The sequence below is a fragment of the Saccopteryx leptura genome, chromosome 4, assembly GCF_036850995.1.
Source record: "Saccopteryx leptura isolate mSacLep1 chromosome 4, mSacLep1_pri_phased_curated, whole genome shotgun sequence".
Classification (NCBI taxonomy): domain Eukaryota; kingdom Metazoa; phylum Chordata; class Mammalia; order Chiroptera; family Emballonuridae; genus Saccopteryx; species Saccopteryx leptura.
The window spans coordinates 80152495-80177460 of NC_089506.1; positions in this window are offsets into that span (position 1 = coordinate 80152495).

A 24966-nucleotide genomic window follows, 5' to 3' on the forward strand; every position below is an offset into this window, starting at 1 on the left:
GATGAAGAATCAAGGGTTTGATTTATGCCCTAATAGGAGTAGGGAATGTAAGAACCAAGAGAAGATCGGAAAATAAGCAGGGCATTAATGGAACAGGGAACTTAAGGGTTACAGGCAGGTCCTCCTCCTGTTCTGTTAAGAATAACATGCCCAAGGTCGTTCAAGAAGCAGAGACAGATAGGGACTCTGGGAGGCTGAGAGAGAAGAAAAAAAAAAAAAAAGAGAGACAAACGTTTGCATTCTATTGGTTAAAAGACCCTTATCAGAAGTTTAGGTTTGGAATTCGCCAATAAGCTAGACCCCAGCCCCTGTTGCTATGCTATGTGCAGCCCCCTTAGCAAATAGGTTACCGCCACATCTACTTCTGTATTAGGCTTGCTTGCTTAGCTTATAAAAAGATTTAGCTGTGAGTGCTAGGTGCGATTCCCATCTGCAGCTCCTTGTGGGCACGGTGTCTCTGGACACCTAGGGAATTTTCCCCTGCGCAGGTAAAACTGGCCAATAAAGTTACATCTATACTCCTGAAAGTCTCCGACGTTTGTTCTTGTACCTGGTGGATGCTACACCTGCAGGCTGGATTACAGGCTGCTGGCAGCTGAGCTTGACCACTTTTGCACGCCCCCTTCTCGCCAGCCGGGCAAGATTGAGCTCACACCTGAGCCCAGTGGTGGCCAGCTGGCTTCCGCCCCTGCCAGCAGAACCGCGCTTTTGTCTCCCACTGCTGCCCGCCCTCTGGCACGCTCTCAGCGCGTGGGTGGGGGGCGTTGCAACTCGGACCCTAAGACTCACTACTGTAGACCCAAAAGCTCCCTCCTTCTATGCAACTCTGCTCTGAATGCCACGGGGGAGCTTGTTTGGCTGGTCTTCTGCTTCCCTTTGCTGGTATTGCTGTTTCCGGGGGAAATATTCACTTCAGCTTTGGGGGGTGACTCGTCCCAGGGGTTAGGGTGGCTATCTCCCAAAATGCTTCTCCCTGTGCCTCCTAGATTACTCTCTCATCCTGTTACTCTGGTCCTCTCCTCTCTCCCCCCAACCCCAGGAGCTCCGGGTGGGTGGTTATGCGAGAGATGTTCTGCACGGTTCCTTTAAGAAGGATCCTGGGTCTGAGAAATCAGACTCTTTCTCAAAAACAGTATCCTGACTTGTTTCCAGCTAAATACTGTCCTTACACCTCTTCTGGGCTCTGGAGCTACAGGCTGGGGCTTTGTTCCTGGGGCTCAGGACCCTTCCCCCTCTGCTAAACTCACTTTCCGCCACGCGAGTCTCTCCCTGCTGCTGTTCACTCTGGGGAGCTGGGCAGCCCTCTCCGCGTTTCCCCGTTTCCGCTTTTCCTACCAGTCTCTGTGTGGCTTCTTCAGTGTTCCTTGGTTGAAGAGTCCCCATTTTTAATTTTTTGAGGAAACACCATACTGTTTTCCACAGTGGCTGTACAAGTCTGCATTCCCACCAGCAGTGCAGGAGGGTTCCCTTTTCTCCACACCTTCACCAGCACTTATCTTGTGTGATTTGTTAATGAGCGCTATCTGACAGGTGTGCAGTGGTATCTAAATGTGTTTTTAATTTGCATTTCTCTGATGATTAGTGACATTGAACATTTTTCATATGCCTATTGGACATCTGTATGTCCTCTTTGGAGAAGTGTCTATTCAGTTCCTTCGCCCATTTTTAAATTGGATTGTTTATCTTCCTGGTGTTGAGTTTTAGAAGTTCTTTATAAATTTTGGTTATTAACCCCTTATCAGACATATCAGCAAATATGTGCTACCATTGTGTGGGTCATCTTTTTATTTTGTTGATGATGTCTTTTGCTGTGCAAAAGCTTTTTAGGAATATATTCTAAGAATCCCAAAACACTGATTCAAAAGAAGATATGCACAGCCATGTTTTTTGCAGCATTGTTTACAATAACCAAGATCTGGAAACAGCCCAAATGTTCGTCAGTAGGTGAGTGAATAAAAATGCTGTGATACATGTACACAGCAGAATACTACATAAAAAAGAAAGAAATATTAACTTTTGTAATGGCATGGATTGACCTGGAGATTATTATGCTAAGTGAAATAAGCCAGGTGGAGAAAGAAAAAAATATCATATTAAGTCACATATATGTAGAATCTAATAATAATGTGAACTGAGGAACAAAATAGAGGCAGAGGTGGGATCACAGGTAGCAGAGAAACAGCTGTCAGAGGGAATGGGAATGAGGAGATCAGATAAAGTGAAGAGAATAATGAAATTATATACATAACACATAGCTACAATTAACAGGATAGCAAATCCCAGAGTGAAGGAGGAGAGGGAGAGAAAGGATGTAATGGAGGCACATTGTTGCGGGTGATGGTGTTATATTGAGTGGGATACTTGAATCCATGTATTTGGGAAATAAGTTTGTAAAATTTGTGTTATTTGTTTTATTGTTAAAAATGGCTGTGGCCCAGATATGTGATGTGTGAAACTGCTAATTACCTTCCTGTTTGGGAAGGGGCTTTGTTATGCAAATGTGTACTGAAGGAGGGTTTTTATGCCAAAATCATTTAAGAGGAGATGAAGGAGGAAGAAGGAAACCATGGTTTTGCAGAGTGAGAGCAGGGAGGAAGTGTGCCGAGGAGAAGCAACAGCCAAGATGGCAGGGTGCTGAAGGAGAAGTCAGTTTGTACAGAGTGTAAGAAGCCATGTTGGCAGATGGGGAACCAGAGGTAATTTAGACTGGTGTGGGGCCTTTGATTCTAGGAAAAGCCAGAAAAGTTTCTCCTGGTTGTGGAACGAGAGAACATGTGAGACGGTTTTGGTGCCCTCTGTGTGTTTGTATTTACTCACCGGCCGGTTGCAAGGCTAGAATAAAGGCATGGCCTACTGGTTTTTGACTCCACTGTTTCTTTACCATCTGCCCGAATTCAGTGAGAACCTGTATGTGAATGGCCATGATGGCGGCAGCCCCTGGCCTTACACCATGTTAACACAATAAATTAAAATTTTAATAAAAAGATAAAATAATAAAATAAAAATCATGGGAGCTGCATTACCAGTCTCTGTAAGGCTGTTGTTTCCACATCTGACTTTGGAACTAGATATCCACAGACATGCTGTCATTTGCATCAGATAGATGTAATGCAGGGAAGATCAGAGCAGGCTAAAACCTTCAAGAACAAGCTGGATTTCTATAAGATGAACTAAAATGTGCCTCAGTTTTTTTTTGGTATGACTTTGGTTGTAATTGTATCCTGTGAAAGCCTGGCCCCTTCATCACAAAATTGACATTCCCCGGTTGCTCAGAAGTCAGAGAAGCTGACGGAGGTATCCAAGGGAAGTTAAAGCAGAGATAACTGTTGCTTCCTTTCAACAATGATCAACAATGTACACAAGCTGAAAAATGTCTGCTGCTTCCCTTTTGCCTCCCAAATGTTCCAAGAATCTTCCTTGTGACCCCAACTCAACTGGGAACATACAAGAAAGTGAAATTTTGGCCATGTAGTTTAGCCTAGTCAATACTACTTGTTACAAAGCCATCAAATTTATGGCTATGTTTTATTCTTGATTGTCTCACATCTGTCCCAAACAAATACACTCATATGAAGCAGCTGTCATTGTGGATTTTCGTTAGAAAATTTTGGAAAATAACACAGAGAAAATTCTTTAAGCCTTTGTACCCAGTGGGGTTCTCCATTTCTTCTCTTTTATCTTTCTCATTCACACTCTTTGAACAGAAAACATAAGTGCATTCACATCCATTCAAAGACAATACACTTTCCAGATAAAATATTAATTTGTCTAATCTATTTTTGCACAGATGTTATGAATAGGTAAATCAATACTAAATTTTAGTTTAATTGTGTGCAACAATTATAAATTAAATAATGATTTAAAAATTAAACCTATTCTTTATCACTCTAAAAAGAAATATTCTCTTGAAAATACTAAATACATCAATAAACTTATTACACAAGGTTGTACAAGGAAAGGTTTTTTTTAGATTACCCACAAAATAATCATTAGATGGCCCAATAAAAATGAAATACAGTAACTAAAATACATTTGACAGACTAAATAGCCTTTATTTTTGTCTTGAAACATTTTCTTCTTACTTACAACTATCCTTAGGGAAAATCATTCCTTGTTGCACATTATTATTTAAATGTTCTGGAAAATGGTTATGATACTGCTATAGACCGATTTGACTAGTTTATGCTCATATAGATGGAAATGTACTGTTGTAAATCTAAGATCTGCCAAATGTTCCTACATAATATTCTGTAACTTCCTATGATTTTCTATTATTTTTCTTTAAATATTTTATGTTCTTGACAGAAATCCAATAGTGCTTGCATGGTTTGATGATCCTTATTTTTTCAAGGTCATGTGCAGTGGTTGGGAGATCACGATTTCCATAAATATACATGTGCAATTTTATATCTGTTATAGCATAAAAGTAGAATTTGTTTTCAGTGTAATTCTATTACAGATGATTTTTCCTATAAACAATGATTATTATTCAAGAATTTGTATTTTTCTTTGATATTAAATTTCTATGGGTGACATCTGCTAATATAGGCTTCAAGTGTACATTTCTATGATGCATAATCTGTATATTGCATTGTGTGCTCACCACTCAAAGTCAGATCACCTTCTGTCACCAAATATTTGATACATTTGACCCCCTTTACCCTTTAATATAAGTGGGGGCACTAGAAACATCAAATTCAGTAGTTATAAACCAGAGTATTTCAATATCTAGGGCATTATTTGAGATAAATGTAGTAGGTATTTAATCTCTAGTGACATGGATATATAGATATCAATATGGATATATTTTATGTTTTTACAAGGAGTATAATGACAGTTTATGTAAAGAAATTTCAATCACAGGAAATTTAAACTCACTTTGACATTGGTATAAATTAATAATCCAAATTTCCTGTTATAAAACCAATATCTAATCTACCCTTTAATTAATTTTTAAAAAAATTTTTGGCCCTTCATTGTATGCATTTGTTTATGTTTTGTGAAGCCTTTTGCAATTCTGTAAAAAAATACAAAAAAGAAAAAAAATCCTTTAAATACGAACCTCAAAGTCAGAAATCATCCAGGCACTTATTGGCATCACGTTTTGTAAATATTTCCTGTATTACCAAGTCTGACAGCTAAAACATACTTTTCGTGGTATCTGTGAAAATATACAGCATCTCTTGTTTTCTGATTTTTTAAACTTCAATGTCACTGTTCTTACTACCCACTTTCCCAAATCTAAAATAAAATACTGCCCCTCTTTAAAGAGTTCAATGTTCTCATATACCTACCTCAAAACATTTTCTTTGGATTATTATGACTCTTTGAAATCGCAAATATGTCAATTCATTTAAAAGATATTAAATGCCCATAAGTACAACTTCCCTAGAAAGCAAGTATTCTAGACTTTGCCCTGGGTGGTTCTACAGTATTCTGCCTTTGGGTGGACAGTTGCCTTCTTGTTGTACACTAGAGGGTTTACTGCCCATGTATGAGTGGCTCTGACATTTTGGAAATAAAACACGTCTGAATAATCATCCCCCCAAAAAATGAAAGTAAGGTATATGAAACAAATCTTCACTTTTAATTATTTTCAGATCATATGAGAAAATTATATCCATGGCTCTGACATTTTGGAAATAAAATGCGTCTGAATAATCATCCCCCCCCCAAAATGAAAGTAAGGTCTTCTCAGTTGGAATAAAGATGTTCAGCCTGTAAAACACAGTGGCAATTGCAAATAGCTGCTACCTATGCCACCAAAGATTCTAACTGCTAACCAAATAATATTCTGAGTCAAGAACACCTAAACATGTTAAATTAAACAAAATGTTTAATTTATATATTAGTTCTGATAACATGTTAAAACAAAATTTTATTTTAAAAATATTAATAAATGTAATACCTTGAATGTACCGAATGATATTTAGGATTGGGGGGAAAATTCAGGACCCATGGCTAATTTGCTGAAATTTATATTTGGGAGTTTTCAAAGTGTGGAACTAAAATGACTATTTCAAGAAAACATTTCTATCAATGATCAAAAAGAATAAGTGTTACACTAGGTGGATAACTAAGCAAGGGAGAGACCTCTCTGAGGTCTCAGGGCCAGACATCTGAATTCAGTTTCAAGTAGTTTCTTAGGGGTTTTCTATCCTGTGATAACAATAAAACTTTTAAACACTATTATCTCAAGGACACGAGGGAATAACTTAGGAATTACTATGGTGCTGTGATTTTGACATGTGTTTGTTCAAATAAAAATTCCCACACACTAAAAAAATACATTAATAGATTCTAAGAAAAAGTATTTTAATGTTTAAACAATTTTCATCACTCTTAGTTTTAATGTCTATTACATATAGACAATAATTAATATAAATGTATAAGTATAAGAATTAACAATTAGTGTTTAAAATACAAAGGCATCTTTATCTCTGTTGAAATGTAAAATTTTGTGAAATTATTAAAGTATCTGTCTCAAAGTGTCCAAAACCCCTAACTTCTATTAAAGAGCAAGAAAACAGCCTATTAATAATTGAAGGCTCTAAATTTAAAAGATTATTTCAAATCATAGACAGAAATATGTGCAATAACATATAAATGTCTCAGAGAAACACATTTATACATTTTTAAATGGTCATTGTTATTCTAACCGAAAGATTATAGTGGGCTCTTCACCCTTAGGTATGTGTGATTGAGAGGTAAGCTCTGTGATCAGCAGTTCTTGACTCAGAATATTATTTGGTTAGCAGTGAGAATCTTTGGTGGCATGGTTAGCAGCTATTTGCACTTGCCACTGTGTTTCACAGGCTGCACAATACCTTTATTTCAACTGAGAATGGTACTAGATACCAAATTAATGTTAGCTTCTCTCTTGATGAGCAGTGAGAGAAATAAGCTCTGCACTGTGTACATGTTGAGACAGCGTCTTGACTAACTGACAAATCATTCTCCTTTGGAATATCTTTATTTTCATATCAATATCATATATACACATTCTCAAGCCTCCATGAGTAGTTAAATAGTTGTAGATACATCCCTGTAGTTCAATTATAAACCAACACTCTGTTCATTAGCAATGAAAATGACATTTTTAATTCTTGGTATTAATTCTATTAGAATACATAGAATTAATTACTAAAGAAGATTCCAATGATATTATTGACTTGCCAATACCTTCTTTCATTAGAAGACTATATCTGGCAATATCTAGCCACACCGCAAGGCTTTAATAGTTCACAAATTAACAATTGTCAGTGCTTTGACCTATGTCATTTATTTTTATTGCATTTAAAAATCTTAGCTTGTTGGCTTAGGTCATTAAACATTTATATACTTAACCTCAGCACTAAAATTCATGATTTTTGGCAGCCCCTCAACAGACTACAGAGTGCTTAATATTTTTGTCCTTATAAATTGAGATATAATTCAGTAGTATGAATTACTTATCTAAAATTGCTCTGACTCTAGAAGCTAACAAATTAGGCACCTCATTTAAATGAGTTACTGCCTGATATGTCAGAGGATTTCATTCATTTTCATGGTCTAATTACACCAATCAGTTGCATCTAATAATTTTTAGTCAGCTTTCTATAAGTTATAATATACAGAGAATAAAATTACTTCAACCATATTATCAAGAGACCTACTATTATAAACTGGTGTGCCAGAATTATGTCATAGTCATTTTACTTAATGTATAATTAATGGTCTCTTTTAAGTTTGCCAATTTAAATTTATTTTAAAAGTCTTAACAGGTTCAGCAACAAGGAGACATGCCTTAACAAGACTAACTGGACATCAGATTGCACCTTGTGATATATTTTTAATTTTGACCTTCATCACAGAGCAATAATATATATTAGACAGTAGCTTGATATTGACACAAACAAAATAAAGTAAAAATAAAACAAAACAGTATTCCTTGAAAGTTTTAACTGTCTTTGCCAGCCACTGTTTGAAAGCTTCTCTTTACTTTTCTGGGAAGATCTTCATTCTCCATGGATGTATGCACTGTTTCTTTCTGTCTTAATCAGGGATACACTTTTCTAATTTTCATTGTTTTACAAATACTTGCAAAATGGATGTTGGTGACTTAGCATGAGCCCTCAAAGGTATATTTTTGGAAGAATTAGTTTAAATTATCTTAAAATCATCTTTTTATGTGATTATCAACAAATATTTCTATTATTTGATCCTGTTCTCCTTTCCTTATTTGACACCTCATTTATTGTTCATGAATTATTTCCTTTTATTTTTTCAATAGCTAGATCATAAGCTGCTTGTTGGAAAAGTAACTTTCTAGGTCTAAAATCACTGTATAGTATCTAGACATAATAAGTGCTGAAAAATACCAGTTGCATTAAAGAGAGTTCTTATTTTTCTTAAGTGAGAAACACAGAGACAGAGAGACAGACCCTCCTCATATGTCCCGAACAGGATCCACCTGGCAAGCTCCCTATGGGTCAATTCCCTGCCCATCTGGGGCTGTTGCTCTGTTGCTCAGCCACTGAGCTATTTTAGCACCTGAGGTGAGACCATGAAGCTAGTTTTAGTGCCTGGGGCCGACTTGCTAAAACTAAGCCATGGCTATGAGAGCAGAAAAGTGTGATAGAAAGAGAGAGGAAGGAGAGAGGAAAGGGTGGAGAAGCAGATGGGCACTTCTCCTGTGTGCCCTGACCAGGAATTGAATCCATGACAGCCACATGCCAAATCAATGCTCTATTGCTGAGTCAAGTGGCCAGGGCAGAAAATACTTTTGATACATATAGGCCTTCATTTTTTTTTCTATTATAACCTACAGAAACCAGATAAAACATCTGCATTTTTTTTTATTAAGTGAAAGAGTGGGAGGCAGAGAGACAGACTCCCACATGTTTTCTGACCCTGATCCACCCGGCAAGCCCCCTGTAGGACAATGCTCTGCCCATCTGGGGCCATAGCTCTGATGCTTGACAACTGAGTTATTTTTAGCACCTGAGGCAGGCCATGGTGCTATCCTCAGTGCCTGGATCCAACTTGGTAGAATGAGCCATGACTTCTGGGGGGGGGGGGAGAGCAAGAGAAAGGGGGCAATGAAGGGGTGAAGAAGCAGATTGTCGTTTCTCCTGTGTAACCTGATCAGGAATTGAAAACCAGGACTTCCACACACCTGGCTAATGCTGAGCCAACTGGCAGGGCTCACATCAGCATTTTTATCAATATGTTTCCACTTTTTTTATAATTGATAACTTGAGCACTTCAGCTTTATTCTGGGGATTTTCTATAGATTTAGCATATTCTATAGTCCTAGGTATTCTGCCTGTAGCATCCACCGGGTACGAGAACAAACGTCGGAGACTTTCAGGAGTTAAGATGTTACTTTATTGGCCAGTTTAACCTGTGCAGGGGCGAACTCCCGAGATGTCCGGATACACCGTGCTCACAAGGAGCTGCAAATGGGAGCCGCCCTGGAGCTTACAGCCAGGCCCTTATATATCCTAAGTGAGCAAGCATATTACAGAAGCAAACATGGCAGTTTAGCTATTGGCTAGGGAGGTCGCACGCAGCATAGCAACAGGGGCCGGCATAGCAACAGGGGCTGGTTTTAGCTTAGTGGCAAATTTCAAACCTAAACTTCTGATAAGGGTCTCTGACCTTCTTTGTTCCCAGCCTCACAGGAGCCATATCAACACTTACTGTTCCTTCAATAGTTACGCTCTTTGCAGCACTCCCTGTTCCTTCAATAGTTATACTCTTTGGCAGCCCCAGTACTCCCTGAATCTAACACTACCCTCATTGTGAAAGAGAATAAAGTATTACTATTACTGTTGCTAAGATGTGGGTTTGGCTGTATTCAAATAGAAATGATTGTTTGGACAGGGAAAGAGAAGAGCTGTATATTGAATATTAAAATAGGGTTGGGTTTTTGGGTAAAGCAGTTAAGTGAGACCAAGAACAAAGTGGAGGATTAATTGGAAATCTGTACTTTTATTAAGAGTTTGTCATGGAATCTATGAATTTGTTGTTTATTTTTTTCTCTTTTTGGAATTAAATTTTATCAAAATAAAAGCAAAGTGGCAATTTGAATGAGAGAAATGCAATGTGGAACAATTTATTGTTTATAGATGGGCAAGAACTACAAACTATAAGAGACTGTAATTTGCTGTGGACAGAATATCTGTACTATACTTTTCCATGACAAAATGCTAGTTTTTTCTATGCTGAGCTTTCTGAGAGTATGTATTTTTTTTATCAGAAAAGCATAACTTGTATCTGCAATACCATTCTCTTTGTAGCTCTCAGAACTTTAATTTAAATCACATTCTTCTCTATACAAGATATATCTAATTAAAAAGGGACATTCACTGCCTGCTGCAGTGAGACTTCAGGGAGGGATTTGGCATTATAAAGGCATGAGTTTCATAGCACTATACCAGGGGTCAGGAACCTTTTTGGCTGAGAGAGCCATGAACGCCACATATATTTTAAAATTAATTCCGTGAGAGCCATACAATATGTTTAACACTAAATATAAGTAAATGTGTGCATTTTATGTAAGACGAACACTTTTAAAGTACAATAAGTTTCTGAATTTTTTTTAATAACATTGTTATGCTGTTGCTAGCCAATGGTGAATAAAGTATTTCTTACCATTAATATGACTTCTGGTGCTACATTATTTTGCTGATAGCTTTGTAGTCTGGTTGATACGTGGTGAGGTTAAGCTTCATGCAGGAGTTGAGACTTCCATCTGTTAAACATGAGCGTAGGTTGGTCTTAACGTTCTTTAGATGTGAGAAAGACTGCTCACATGCATACATAGAGCCAAACACTGTCAGTAAAGCCATACTCACACGCTGTAGTGTGTCGTATGTGATGGGAAGTGCGTTCCAAGTTTTGACAATCAGCTGGTCCACGGGTTGAAGTTTTTCATTTCTCCCCACTTGTGTTTGCTCGCCAACTCTGCTTGTTGTCGTGCAAATCTTTCCAAATCTTCATTTAGTGACTTGAACTTATTCACCCACATGTCTGAGGTCTTCAGGTCAGCAGCTTGTAGCTCAAAATCTCTTACAGAGACACCGGGGATGTAACTCAGTCAGTGCTGTCCACTGCACACTCGTGTGGATGGGTGATGAACTTAAAAAGATGAGTGCGTTCATGAAATTCTCCAAAGCGCACTTTGAATGACTGCAGGAGATTAGATGTGAAGCCCGCTAGCTGCTGGAGATCAAGATGTTAAGCAGGGTCACTTGCTGTACATGCATCTTTAAACTCTCCTGGGCTTTTTTGTTTGTTTGTTTGTTTTTGTTTTTTGCATTTTTCCGAAGCTGGAAATGGGGAGGCAGTCAGACAGACTCCCTCATGCGCCCGACCGGGATCCACCCGGCATGCCCACCAGGGGGTGATACTCTGCCCTTCTACGGTGTCGGTGTCGCTCTGTTGCATCCAGAGCCATTCTAGTGCCTGAAGCAGAGGCCACAGAGCCATCCTTAGCCCCCGGGCCATCTTTGCTCCAATGGAGCCTCGGCTGCAGGAGGGGAAGAGAGAGACAGAGAGGAAGGAGAGGGGGAGGGGTGGAGAAGCAGATGGGCGCTTCTCCTGTGTGCCCTGGCTGGGAATCAAACCCGGGACTCCTGCACGCCAGGCCTACACTCTACCACTGAGCCAACTGGCCAGGGCTCTCCCAGTTTTTTAAAGTGTAGTAACTGACCTGTTTCAATGTCAGTGATGAAGAGTTTCCTGCTTATTTTCAAATTCAGACACTGCTTGTTGAAAGGATAAGACTGTATTTCCAAAGCCTTGCATTTTCACATTGAGCTGGTTCAGATGTTCAGTCATGTCCACGAGATAGTAGAACTTCAGGAGCCCCTCAGTGTTAGCTAACTCAGGATGCTTGATGTTTTTCATTTCAAGAAAAGTCCAGATTTCGCTCAGACAAGACGTGAAATGGCTGAGCATCTTCCCTCTTGACAACCAACGCACATAGCTGTGCAGAAGCAGACCAGGATAATTATTCCCAACTTCATCCAGTAGTGTTTTAAACTGACGATCATTTAAAGGTCAGGCAACAATAAAGTTGACCACTCAAATGACCAGCAACATCACCTCACCAGCTGCTCGCCACACATCTGAGCACAAAGTGCCTCCTGATGTAGGATGCAGTGAAAACTTAGGATGGTCTCTTTTCATGTTCACGAAGAAGTGCTACGAATCCTCTGTTTTTCCTCACCGTGCATGGATCACCATCAGTACACACCGAAATAAGTTTATCCATTGGTAGATGTTTTTCTTTAGTGAACTCAATGAAAGACTTGAATACATCCTCCCCTCTTGTTGTCTCTTTCATAGGCAAACCAGCAAGACTTTCCTCACGGAGTGTGTCACTGACAGCATACCTTGCAATCACGCTGAACTGGGAAAAATGGCTTATGTCTGTTGACTCATCCAAAGCAAGAGAAAAGAATGGTGCTGCATTTATGTCCTTCACTTGTGTTGCCTCAATTTGATTTGCCATCATGATGGTATGATCATGAACAGTTCTTGCCAACAGAGGCATGTCTTTTATTCATTTGATTATTTTGTCTTTATCTGAAAAGTCATCTAAAAGTTCATTGGCAAAATCAAGCATGACTGTTTTGGCATACTGCCCATCTGTGAATGGCTTTCCATTTCTCACAATTGCTAAAGCACTAGAAAAGCTAGCCAAATTCCAATCACCTTTTGGGTCCAAACACGGAGTTGCTGCTGACTAGCTTGCACTCTGCACAGTAACTCTTGACATGCTTTCTTCCTGCTGTTTCCCACTGGATATTTTGACACAAATTTAGTATGGCATGTGTCCAAGTGCTGCTTTAAATTTGACCATTTCATTGATGCAATTTTTTCATTGCATATTAGACACACTGCAGAACCTGCTCTCTCCACAAGGGCTAAGGCTAATTCCTCTGTTCATTTCTGCTGAAAAGTACAATACTCCTCATCTGTTTTTCTTTAACCATCTTCTTTTTTTTTTTTTTTTTTTCATTTTTCTGAAGCTGGAAACGGGGAGGCAGTCAGACAGACTCCCGCATGCGCCCGACCGGGATCCACCCGGCATGCCCACCAGGGGGTGATGTTCTGCCCCTCTGGGGCATCACTCTGTTGCATCCAGAGCCATTCTAGCGCCTGAGGCAGAGGCCACAGAGCCATCCCCAGCGCCCGAGCCATCTTTGCTCCAATGGAGCCTCAGCTGCTGGAGGGGAAGAGAGAGACAGAGAGGAAGGAGAAGGGGAGGGTTGGAGAAGCAGATGGGTGCTTCTCCTGTGTGCCCTGGCCGGGAATCGAACCCGGGACTTTTGCTCGCCAGGCCGACGCTCTACCGCTGAGCCAACCGGCCAGGGCCTTGGCCATCTTCTTCATCAACAGGGTTTCTGCAACTAGCTAGCTAACTACTTGATTAAATGGAGGGAAGTTTACTTCCTGACCTCACAACGACCTGTGTTCATTACGCATTATCCAATAAAAATTTGGTGTTGTCCCAGAGGACAGCTGTGATTGGCTGAAGCCACCCGCAACCATGAACATGAGCAGTAGGAAATGAATGGATTGTAATACATGAGAATGTTTTATATTTTAAATGTTATTATTTTTTTATTAAAGATTTGTCCTCGAGCCACATGCAGCCATCAAAAGAGCCACATCTGGCTCATGAGCCGTAGTTTCCCAACTCCTGCACTATAGTATCCAAGGTGGTCTGTGAAAGAAAAGTGCTTTTATGAAATGTTGTTTTGTTTTTTTTGTTTTTTTGTTTTGGTGGGGTGTTCAATCATGGAGTCTTTTTCAAGTCATTTGAAATCACATTTTTTTTCTTGATTTTGTTTACCTGACTCTAAGTTTTTTGGACAATTTTCTATAATTAGTGTGTAAGAATACATAACTCATTGATAAAGCATACAATACCCCACTATGCCCACTTTTGGGGAGAAAACCAAAGATCTATCTTTGAGCTTCCTCAATGAAGAGAGTCAATCTTAGGTTCACAATTTGAAGTGGAAAGCATTTTGTAAACTTTTTGTAAGGAGCCATCCTCCTTAGACTTTAAGTACTAAATATTACGTAGAAAGTCCTCATGAACAAATGTTTACTTAGATATTGAGAATGAAGTACCTGAAATAAGAAACTGATTGCTTAATATTGGGCATTGAATATGAAATATAGTATGTGCAGAAAAAATCTATAAACCTGAAAGAAGATTTCAATTGTGGCAGAGATAATCTTGAGGATAACTTCCCAAAGATTCTCATATCCTGATTATGCAATGAAACATAAAACTAGGTACTGCCGGGGCCAAACTTTGCACAGAGTCATAAGGTTATTGATTGCATCATCAAACCTTAAAATGGGAGATTATTCTGAATTCTTGATTATCACAGATATACTATCTGGAAAGTGCAAACACACAACTAACATTTAAAATCTATATTCAATAATAATCTCCTTTTTTGAGAATGTCTTTTATTATTAAATTTATTGGTATGACACTGGTTTAGAGAGTCATATAGGTTTCAAATGTACATCTCTATGATAACATAATCTGTTGTATCAATAATATTGGTGTAGCATTGTGTGCCCATCACACAAAATCAAACATCTTTTGTTACAATGTATGTTATCCCCTTTACTGTGTATACTACTCCCCCCAGCCCATTCCCTCTGGTAACCACCATATTATTGTCTGTGTTTATGAGTTTCAGTTTTCTATCACACAAATGAGTAAAATCACATGGTTTTTAGCTTTTCTCTGACTGATTTATTTCACTTAGCATACTATTCTCAAGGTTAATCCAAGTTGTCACAAATGTAATATTACATTTTTTTGGTGGCTGAGTAACATTGCACAGTGTATATGTAACACATTTTTATCCAATCCTATATCAAAGGATGATTCATAGTTCTAGGGATCTTATCACAGAAATACTATCTGGAAAGTCCAAACACATGCCTGACACTTAAGTCTATATTCGGTAATAATCTCTTTTATCTAATTCTCCTTGATATTTTTTGGAATACTTGAAACTATTAATAAATATAATTCTTTCTTTGTTTCATTGAATTTGTCCTGACCCTTTTCTATCTTTTGGAACATATATCCTCTAATTTTTGTGAGCAGTATATGTTTCTTTTTTTTTCTTCACTATCTTATATTCTTTATACTTCTCTCTTTTTAAAGCTATGCTTTCTAATCCACTTCTTATTTTATCTTCTCTATCTCAAATACTTTTTTTTTTTTTGGCTTCATGCAATTCCACATCTTTAACTCTTACCTTTTCTAGGTACATGCACACTTAACATCTACCTCTACTACATTTCTCATACATAATTTCTTCTTTCAATTTTTGTTACTTTCTTACAAAGATTACTGGAAAACTTTTAAATATCTGCATATTTCTTTAACTCATCATGTATAATGCTTTAGTTACAGAACAGATTATTGCTATTCTCACTTATCGGGTCAAAAAATTTCCAACTGCATTGAATACAAATTTTCACTTCCCTGATTTAGCCCTACACAATACAACATTTTAAACTTTTATTCCTTTTCATTTTCTATATAATCAACCAGGTAAACAATTTCTATGGGTTCCTGCCATCAGAGGTTTCCTAATGTCATACTCTATAACAGTAATTCGAACCTGGTATCATTAGCACTTGCCCATATTTTAGCTTTTCTTCATGAATTTTTAAATGAGGCATATATATATATATATATTTAATAACACATATATATATATTTAATATATATATATATATATTAAATATATATATTAATATATATATTTAATAACATATATATATATTTAATAACACATCTATTTCACATTGAACTTTCTCATGTTTATACCTTACACTATCTTACCAATGTGTTAGCTTTGATAAAGTAATAGTTTTCTTTCTTTTATTGACAGAGACAGAGAGACAGAGACAGAGAGAGGGACAGACAGGGACAGACAAGCAGGAAGGGAGAGAGATGAGAAGTATCAATTCTTCATTATGGCTCCTTAGTCTCCTTAGATGTTCATTGATTGCTTTCTCCTATGTGCCTTGATGCGGGGGGGGGGGGTACAGCAGACCAAATGAACCCTCACTCAAGCCAGCAACTTTGAGCTCAAGCCAGCGACCTTGGGCTTTAAGTCAGTGACTGTGGTTCAAGCAAGCGACCATGGGGTCATGTCTATGATCCCACGCTCAAGTCAGCAACCCTACGTTCAAGTTGGTGAGCCCCTGCTTAAGCCAGATGACTTCGGTGCTTCGAACCTGGGTCCTCTGCATCCCTGTCTGATGCTCTATTCACTGCACCACCACTTGGTCAGGTGTGGTAATTGTTATCTTATATATCTTCATATACTACCCCAAGTACATTATCTTAGTCCAAAAAAAAAAATGTTATTTAGAACGTGTTTACTTATTTAATTTGTTGAATTGAGAGAACTAAGTAGGGAAAAAAACTGCCAAATTTACCTTAACAATAAAGAATATATTTACATTCACATTTCAGAACTATTTTACTTTTCTTTCATAAGTGTGATAAGCCACCTATTCATTTACAGTATTTCATAAAAGTTTCAGAAGGACTGTGGAAGAAGTGCCATGACTATTGATGTGTCTTGACTTCCTGCAAAGTAGAGTAGTAAAAGGTTTATTTTTTTGTCAATTATTTCCAAAGAATGACCATTCTTTCCTTGAACTGGTTTATGTGTACTCTAACAAGTTTAATACAACCTGACACTAAATGGAACTAAATGACAGAATAAACTAATATTAGAAAGAAACAGCATGTTTCTGTTGACCTGTACTTGGAACTGGTTCACAAATAAAATGCAAGAGCTAGAGTTCACTTTCCAATATATGATATTTAGTTTGATAACTACTTTACTACTTTAGGGAGTTTTTTTCTATAAGTAAATACAGAACTTAATAGTAGTAACACATACATAATCCATGCAACCAAAAATACAACATAGCTTTATCCTTTAGACAGTCTTTTATAGGTCTTGTTTGTTATTTTAATTTCTCATTTTTCAACTTTATTTGGTTTTCATTAGTTTTGTAGTTTACATACTATTTAGGAATTCTCAGATTCCTGAGGATCTGGTGTATATTCAGACTACAACTCTCAGCAGATCTGAAATTCTGGATTTTTAATGTGCTATCACTTAATGTCAATGCTGCTGACATGAGGACTGAACTTCAACAAGTAAGACACTAAACACTTAAAAGAAGTAAATAGTTAATTAACAAAAAAACAAAGTAAAACAAACAATTTGATCTTGTAAGGTAAGATGAAATTGGATAAAATTTGAAGAAAATTAATGTTTGTCATATGTTAGGATAATACAAATTTCTCTATTTAGAAAAATGCACTTTACTTTATTGAGTAATTCTTAACCCAAACTATACATTATTGTTATGTGGCATACATTTAAAAAAAGTGTGAACTTTGCTTTGTGCACAATGAAATAATAGGAATTAGATGTAACCTTTCATTTTAAACAAACAAAAATTAGACAAAGTATATGAAATAAAATTTTTCATTTATTTCACAATAGAGTACAATACTATGGAGCTTGAGAAAAGGAAGCGAAATAATGGGAAACTTATGAATTTGACTCCTGTCAGGATGTGCATTTTGAACTCTTGAGCCCAGATGGGTGTATTAAGTGATCTTTGTGGACTGGTTGAGCTGAAGACAAGAGATGGGCATTAAAAAATCTAGGTAGATGGAAGTTGTGTAAAAGAGTTCTTGATATGAGAAAAGCATGAACAAAAATGAATTCCAGAAATTTGGACTGGGGGTACTATACTTGTTAGTGAGTGAAAGAATATGTGGAAAAAAGAAAACTAAGTAAGCAGCAAGTACATTATTCAAAGTTAAACAAAAGGTTGATATCACTAAATATCTGAAGAAAAGAAAGGAAAGAGATGAGTGTGTATAAGTTGGCTAAGTCCTGAACTTTCATATATATTCCATAGTTTATCATTAATGTTAAAGATATAAAGATAAAGCTGGCATACAAATTTTATTTATTTAATAGCCTTATGAGAACAAACATACACATATAGATATACATATATATTTATAATATATATAAATTTCTGCTACCAGAAACAACCAAAAAAGACAAGCAAGAAATGTTTAATACGTAACATGTCTCACTTGAAAATATGTTTAAGTTGGACCTTTTCTTACTAACTTATAATAGATAGAGAATCCAAGGAATTTTTATTTAAGCTAATTTTTCATATTTTTAAGAATCATTATTTTTAACATTAAATATATTAAGCAAATTTCATTATCTAGTAACTATATCTTCTTTTTAAATTAAGCATAATTTGTTTGATAAAAGTGCAATAATAGGAATGCCTAATCTCAAAAGACATTTTATATATAAAATGAGGAAAATATACCTTCTTTATATAGGAGATATACCTAGTAAGAGTAGATATGTATAGTTGAGATTTTATGTTTTGCTAAATGAATGAAAATATTCTTCTTTCCTTCTGGTTTTATCATCCACATGTTTATAGTGGTTACACCACTCTTTTTCATGAGTCTTTTATTTCTTTTACTTCAGCATTTTTTCACTCATTATATTGTCAGCAACAGAAACAAATTATATATTAAAAACAAAGTGTGTAAAAAATTTATGTAAAAAAATTTTTAGATGTATAGGTGATATTTGATATCAGTTTACACTAATAACCCTATTGAAGTGATGCTGTAAAATACTGGTAAATATTCTCTGATCTTTTCTTTTTTTTTTACTAAAGGGAAATATGTTGCCTATCAGCACTATGCCAAATAAGCACTCATCTCAGAAATGTTTGATCAAATAAGTGTTAATATAGCCCATGGTCAAGAAAAAGTAGAAAAAAGCAAGAAAGAAAAGTCATAGTTAACTGAACAAAAACTATTTGCATAGTTCCATCCTATCAAACTTGTTTTTAACTTTTGATTACATAAAGAAAATAATAAATTTTATTTTATTTTTCAAAAACTGAGTTTTACAAAAACTTATTTCATTATTAAAATTCTATAATTTATGAACTATGAACATTAAATTTAAAAGTAATCTAACTCATTCAAAAATTTAATTACAGTATTGCTTATTTCATTTTTTATGAGGAATTTGTTTTTACCATACTGTATTCTGTTCTTCCTTATAGTATATTTGATTTCATTTCTGTTTTCTAGTCCCCTGCTGCATTTATCAGTCTAGTGCTTGATACAGGTGAACAGCCCTGACATTTAAAGCAGAAGACCTTGCATATCATGAAGCTGGCATTCAGAATTACATTTTTCCAGCTGAAAATCCCCTACTTTAACATCCTTGTAAGCATTGTATCATTTATTTAATCATATCCAAAAGTCACATTTATTTTTTTATAACTTTTTAAAAAATTTATTCATTTTAGAAAGAGGAGAAAGAGAGAGGCAGAGAGGAAAGGAGAGAGAGAAGAGGGGAGGAGGAGCAGGAAACATCAACTCCCATATGTGCCTTGACCAGGCAAGCCCAGGGTTTTGAACTGGCAACTTCAGCATTCCAGGTCAATGCTTTATCCACTGAGCCACCACAGGTCAGGCCAACGTTTACTTTTTTGAACCAATCTTATTTTCTAAGAGCATAAACTAACACAATAGAACTACATTATTTATTTAGAGAATCATTTAAATATGTACTTATGGTTCAACATAATAAAATGTTTCTCTTTATTTATATAAATACAATACTTGCAAAGATATTTCTATTTCTTTCCAAGTCAATATAAAATTACAGTTCTGTGCACGTTTTAGACTTACTCATTTCTTTAGAATTGTGTACATTTTGGATAGCCATTCAATAATCTTAAATATAAAGAAGTCTGTTCTGACAGCACTTGATTATATTAGATGATATCACATAATTTAATGTACGACAATAAATTCTGTTATATTTGCAGTTTAAGAATTATTTCAATAATCTAATTTTGAGGAAGTATTATATCATGCTCAATAAATAAAATGAATTGCTTTAATTTGCTAAAAATACTTAGTTGGTTAAGCTATTTATAATCATATCCTTCCTTTATTGAGAAAATATAAAATGTAAACAAATAAAGGAGGCTTTCTCCCATCTGCCACATATTTGTTCTTATATTGTATAAACGTAAGAGCTCTGTCTAAAGGAATGTAGAATAAAGTAAAATGCATGACTATCTTTATTTGAATTACTGAATGCACATTCAAAATCAAAACATAAATTATAATTATTTTTTAAATTATCCATGCCATCTTTGTCTTTTATAGAAGAAAATAAAATACTGGTAAATATTTTATATGTCATGTCATTTTAAAGACAGAGCATTTCTTTTTGCTGAGTAATAATATATTTATTTTGTTCTCAATGTTTCCATAATTTAAAGCAGTACTGTACTTATATATTAACTCATATTCTTTATTAGTAAAGTAGATTCCCAACTTTATGATTCAATTAAAAGTTTAGAATTGAAATTTAGTAATGGTTTGTAATAATCAATAAGGTAGTATCACCAAAATCTTACTCCCTTGTCTAAGAAGCACCAAAGCAGTTAAAAACCCAGATGGTTATTATGATGTGTCTTCGGTGGTGGTGGTTCCCAAAGTGAGGTCCCTAAGCCAGCAGTATCAGCTCTTCTGGAACTAGTTAGAAATGCAGATTCTTAGGCCCTAAGTCATTATGATGCATGTTAAATTATGGGAACCACTGGCCTAAAGTATCTCACAAGTTTCTATCTCTTATCTACCTGTAATCATCTACAAAAATAGATGTAAAAAGCTCCATACTATGGTTTCAACAACCAAACCTTATTTCTCAGAATTGTGATTTTTCTTTCATGAGAAATAAAAACAAACAAAAAAACTTATTGGCCTCAAAAATTAATCTGTTAATTTAAAATATACAATATTTTAATTTGCTTTCTCATACTTCAAAATACTAGTAAAAGTTAATGTCATGAGTGTGGTAGTGAAAATAACATATTTTTTTAAAATTTATTTATACCAGGGTTCAAACCTTGGCACTACCATTTACTGGCACTCTGATCTAAAAGTTCTTCTAATTGTACTATTGAGAGGGAATAATGGTATCCAGGGGATTTTGTGTAGATTAAATGAAGATAACTTAAATGAATAGATTAAATAAAGTACTTCTTGTAAAGCTCAACACCTATATTCCCTTTCTTATGTATTTTATCCATAATTTCTTGTTTTTTCTTACAAGTAGTGTCTCAATGTTTCTCAAAATAAAGTTTTTAAATATTCCTAAAAAGAGTAATTTTACTCTGTACATCTGGTAAGTATAATGTTCCATGTTGTCTTTTTCTGAATACTACGTATTTCTATCTCTTATCTACCTGTAATCATCTACAAAAATAGATGTAAAAAGCTCCATACTATGGTTTCAACAACCAAACCTTATTTCTCAGAATTTTGATTTGTCTTTCATGAGAAATAAAAACAAACAAACAAAAAAACTTATTGGCCTTCCTAAAATGCTCTTATTTCACATAGTTATATCTGTTTGTGGGTATAATTCTGCCTAGTCTCTTTTGTGTTTCTATGGAGTTATCAAGAACTGAGAGTAGAAAGCATCATTTGCATTCATTCTTAATGCTACATCACTTAATAAAAAGCTCTGCAGGTGGCATGCACTTATTTACTGCAGACAACCTAGCCTCCTCTGTAGAACAATCTCTTTACCTAGGAAGAAAAAGAGGTTATTTAGGCATTTTTATAATTGTCCTTCATTTAGTTCTGCATCAATACAATCAGTAAGTGCTATCAAATTTGACTTTTTGAACTTAAAATATTAATCCCTTTCATTCAGCTATTACAAAGTCTAATTTATTTTTCTTACATTGTCTTACATTCTAATAAGTAAGGAAGTTATTTGCCATGTATACTTTTATTCTTCAATGTTTTACTAAATTCAAAAGTTGCCACTACAAATAAATGTATTGTCTGTCACATATACTTGAAGATATTTCACTATTTCACAATTTTCTGAGGTTAAAATTAATTTTATATGTTCAATGACTGTATCATCTAACTTTTCTCTTTGGTTTCAACTCTTTTTATTATGTGTCATTGATTTTCACACTAAAGCAGTTTTTATTTCATAGTTTTTAATATGTCTACTTTATTTCCTCTGGGGCCATTTTTATAGCCTGTCTACAATCACCATTTTAGTCATCTTCTCTATATATTAAAGCATAAATATAGTGAATAAGCATGGAAAACACTACAGAGGGAAAGTCTTTGTTTTCTTGAATTATACAGTCAAGAATATAATATAATACAGTGGTACCTCATCTATCGTAAGGGAATATGTTCCAGAACCCCCCGTGATAGGCAAAAATCCACAAAGTAACGGCCTTATATTTATTTTATTATTTATATATATTTTAAGGCTTTATAAACCCTCCCCACGCTCTTATAAACCTTTACCATACTCCTATAAACACTTTCTATGCTCTTAAACACTTTCTAAATAATTATGATAATAAATATATAAAAATTCCTATGTACCGGAAAAATCTGCAATACAAAATTAGATATACACAATTTAAAAATCCATGATACAGTAAGACGTGAAAAGTGAACTACAATATTGTGAAGGATGACTGTATCTAAAATTTTGATAAAAAATATTTCTGAAAAAGCATTCTTATACCATGTTAATTCTTATTAAATTTTTTTGAAAAATTATTCTCTGTATGTGTATAATCAAAAACAGCTATATTTAAATCACAGCTCTATGACTTGATATGTATATGACTTTGGGTAATGTTTTCAAGCTCTCAATCGCTCTGTTTCATCATCTATAAAATGTGGCTGATAATGGCACTTCTTCTCGAAGAGTGTTTTAAAAATTAAATGTATCAATACATATATAATTCATGGAGGACAGTTGTTCACACTGATATAGGTACTGTGATGATAATTAAGCATGGCTTCTGTTTGGAAAAAGAAGATTTGGACTTCATGTCAAGGATAAAATAAAGGTGGTGCAAATATATAATTTTAGAATTTACACTATTTGGAAAATATGCCAGATACTGAAAGAAATAAAAAATTTGGAGTGCTGTATGCTAAAATACATGTATTTAGGACTATTGGAACATAATAAAATATGTATTTAAGTTTTAGTACAAAATAAAACCCCCCCAAAATTTATTAATAATCTAGTGTTAACATCCTGACTTTATCAGTTATTAGATGATTAAAATCTAGTTATAGAAACTACCCAAAATTAAGCTTCCTCATTGTAAGTAGAGAGAATAACTATTTCAGTTCCTCCTGATTTGTAATTTTGCTTTCTATGGTTTCAAAGAGAAGAAATGTGAGTATACAAAAGTAACACTTTAAGAGAAAGACTACATTCATATATCTTTTATTACAATGTATTTTTAGAGTTGTTTTACTTTATTATTATAAATTAATAAATTTATAAATTAAACTTTATCATATGTATGTATATATAGAAAATGTAGTATACATAGGATTTAGTACTATACATGGTTTCGTGCATTCACTGGAGGGTTTTAGAATGTATCTACTACAAATAAGGGGATATTTTTTATCTTTTATAGTTGTTTTGAGATTTGCTATATAAAGTACTGAGTCTGCTAAATGATATGAATACTATTAATAGATAATTTTGTTATTTATAATATCTCTTAAGAATATAAAATAGGATTTAAATTTGTAGGATAACAGATAGTGTTCTTGATACTTATTTTGGAGCACAACAATAATTAACTCAATCAACTATTTCCAGCTATATATAAATCTGGACATAGTACCAGGAGTCCAACTGTCAAAACAAAAAAATAAAATCATCATTATTGTAAGGTACTCTCATAATAAATATACAGTGTTAATAAAAACTAAGTTTAGAATCAAAATTTTAATTCAGTCTAATTTTGAAATTAAAATATTGAATTCTGTAGTCACATTTATAGGTCACATATATTATTTTCAAGTCCTGATGGAAAGTCTACTCTATGTTCTTTAATATAACATTACTAAGAATAGTTAAGTATATATAAGGAAAAGCAATAAATTACTGGCTAAAATAGCTATTGATTTCTTGAACATATCTGTGAACTGTCATGGCTAAAATATTTTACTTTATTATTTATCTGTAATTTATTATAAATCATAATTCCTTTGTTATTGTTGTTTTTATTCATTGAGAGTAGGGGAGTTAGAGACAGACTCCCGCATATGCCCAAACTAGGATCCACCCAGCAAGCCCGCCAGAGGACAATGCTCTGCCCATCTGGGTCATTGCTGCATTGTTCAGCAACTGAGCTCTTCTTAGCACCTGAGATGGAGGCCAAGGAGCTATTCCCAATGCTTGGGGCCAACTTGCTTCAACAGAAAGCAATGGCTGCAGGAGGGGAAGAGGGAGAGAGAGAGAGAAAAGTGAGACAGGGAGGGGTGGAGAAGCAGATGAGCACTTCTGTGTGTCCTGACTGGGAATCGAACCCAGATATCCACAACCAGGCCAAGACTCTACCAATGAGCCAACCGGCCGGGGGTCATAAACCATAATTTATGTGATGACTACTGTCTTCTTTTTATAGAAAAGTTAATGTAAATAGATAATGCTAGAGATATTATGAAGTGGTAAAAAGGAAAAGAATGATTTATAGGAAATAGATCATCCAATCTCTTTAAAGGTTTAAAATTCATTTTACCTAGTTTTTTATCTATCTACCTTATACTTGTTCATAGTTAATTGCTTCCTTAAATCAGTTTATGTATTTTACATTATTTTAGTACATTCTTGAATGAATTTGTAACATTACATGTCATATTGTAACTTTTCTTCCTTTTTATTATGTTAAAGTATTTAAAATAACCAAAATTACTTAATAAATATTAATTTCCCATCCCACTAGCTTTCCAATCCATTC